This window comes from Macaca mulatta, chromosome 13, assembly GCF_049350105.2.
Source record: "Macaca mulatta isolate MMU2019108-1 chromosome 13, T2T-MMU8v2.0, whole genome shotgun sequence".
In the NCBI taxonomy this organism is placed as follows: Eukaryota; Metazoa; Chordata; class Mammalia; order Primates; family Cercopithecidae; genus Macaca; species Macaca mulatta.
The window spans coordinates 64,080,996-64,083,336 of record NC_133418.1 but is presented as its reverse complement, the minus strand read 5'-3'; the positions used below and the strand labels follow the sequence as shown (position 1 = coordinate 64,083,336).

The 2,341-nt window shown below is 43.7% G+C and overlaps 1 pseudogene; it reads left to right on the top strand.

Moving 5' to 3' along the window:
- The first annotated feature begins 1,312 nt into the window (after positions 1-1,312).
- On the top strand, positions 1,313-1,752 carry LOC717694 (large ribosomal subunit protein uL24 pseudogene; annotated as a pseudogene).
- The last annotated feature ends 589 nt before the right edge of the window (positions 1,753-2,341 follow it).

Genomic DNA, 2,341 nt, shown 5'->3' with positions numbered 1-2,341 from the left:
GCATTTACAAAGATTGACAATGAACTAGGTAAGTAGTACTCAAAATTTCTGGTCTCTGAACCCCTTAACAAATATTATATTTATAAGTTGTATTTACACACTTAAAATTACTGAGGACTCAATGAGCTGTGTTTATTCGGGTTATATTTACCAAGATTTATTATATTAGAAATTAAAATTGAAAGATGTTTTATCTATGAACATGTTAAATAAATTTTAAAATAACAATAGGCCAGATGGCTCATGTCTATAATCCCAACACTTTGGGAGGATCATTTGAAGCCAGAAGTTCAAGACCAGCCTGGGAACGTAGCAAGATGCTGTCTCTACAAAAAATAAAAAATATAAAATAAAATAACAATAATTAAAAATCCATTGCATGTTCTCATAAATAACATTTTTGTGGGAAAAAAAAATGCCCTTTTAAAAAAAGGGTGGGGGAGGAGGAGAAAATGGCATTGTTTCACATTTTGGCAAATCTTTTTAACATCTGGCTGAATAGAAAAGAGCTGGATTCCATCTGTTGGGATGTGTTGTTTTGGTTGAAGTCCATAAAGAACACCCAGTCTCACATATGAGAGAAAGAAAAGTAGCCCCCGATGCCCAACCAGGCCTTGGTTCTTCCAGGAGCTGGCCTGGCACATAGCTGGCCTTCGTAGTCTCCTGCTGAACATCATGTCACAGAACATCCACATCAGACAAGGCCACCCTGTGACTGTGATGAACCAAAACAAAAACAGAACCAGGAACTTGTCTGAAATGACCAAACATCCTCCTTTTCCAGTCAATCTGAGTCACTGCTGACAGCTACAGCGTGGCTCCACTGAGCCCTTCTCTTCTTTCCTGCAGCTGCTGTGGTGGAGTACCACAGACCTGATGGATTCAAACAGAATATAGCCTCTCTCAGTCCTAAACTCTAGAAGTCCGAAGTGAAGGGATAGGTGGGGCTGTGCTCCCTCTGAAGGCTCCAGGGAGAATCCTTCCCTGCTGCTTCCAGCTTCCGGTGGCTCCAAGCATTCCTTGGTTGGACAACTTCAATCTCTGCCTCCACCTTCCCATGGTCTTTCTCTGTACCTGTCTCAAATCTCGATTTTCTCTTCCTCTAGGTAATCCAGATAATCCAGAATGATCTCATCTTGAGAACCTTAATCACATCTACAAAGATCCTTTTCCAAATAACCTCACATTTACAGGTTCTGGGGGTTGGGATGTAGACATACTTTTTGGGGGGCCACCATTCAACCCACTATACCTTCCCATAAATAAGATTTTTTAAACCTTTGCAGCCATCACCAAAGGTGGAGCGTCCAAAATGAAGTTCAATCCCTTCGTGACTTCTGATCAAAGCAAGAATTGCAAAAGGCATTTCAATGCACCTTCCCACACTCGCAGAAAGATTATGTCTTCCCCTCTTTCCAAAGAGCTGAGACAAAAGTACAATGTTCAATCCAAGACCATCCAAAAGGATGATGAAGTTCAGGTTGTGCGAGGACACTATAAGGGTCAGCAAATTGGCCAAATAATCCAGGTTTACAGGAAGAAATATGTCATCTACATTGAATGGGTGCAGTGGGAAAAGGCTAACAGCACAGGTGTGCCTGTGGGCATTCACCCAGCAAGGTGGTTATCACTAGGCTGAAACTGGACAAAGACCACAAAAAGATCCTTGAATGGAAAATCACATCTCGCCAAGTAGGAAAGGAAAATGGCAAATACAAGAAAGAAACAATAGAAGATGCAGGAATAAAATAATCTTATTAAGCTTTTATTAAAACTTGAAGTGCGGCCAGGCACGGTGGCTGACATTTGTAATCTCAGCACTTTGAGAAGCTGAGGCAGTGGGATCACAAGGTCAGGAGTTCCAGACCAACCTGGCCAACATGGTGAAACCCTGTCTCTAATAAAAATACAAAAAAAAGGCCGGGCGCGGTGGCTCAAGCCTGTAATCCCAGCACTTTGTGGGGCCGAGACGGGCGGATCATGAGGTCAGGAAATCGAGACCATCCTGGCTAACACGGTGAAGCCCCATCTCTACTAAAAAATACAAAAAACTAGCCGGGCAAGGTGGCAGGCGCCTGTAGTCTCAGCTACTCAGGAGGCTGAGGCAGGAGAATGGCCTAAACCCGGGAGGCAGAGCTTGCAGTGAGCTGAGATCCGGCCACTGCACTCCAGCCTGGGCGACAGAGCCAGACTCCGTCTCAAAAAAAAAAAAAAAATTTTCAAAAAAAAAAATTAGCCAGACGTGGTGGTGCACGCCTGTAATCCCAGCTACTCAGGAGGCTGAGGCAGGAGAATTGCTTGAACCCGGGAGGCAGAGGTTGCAGTGAGCTGAGATCACGCC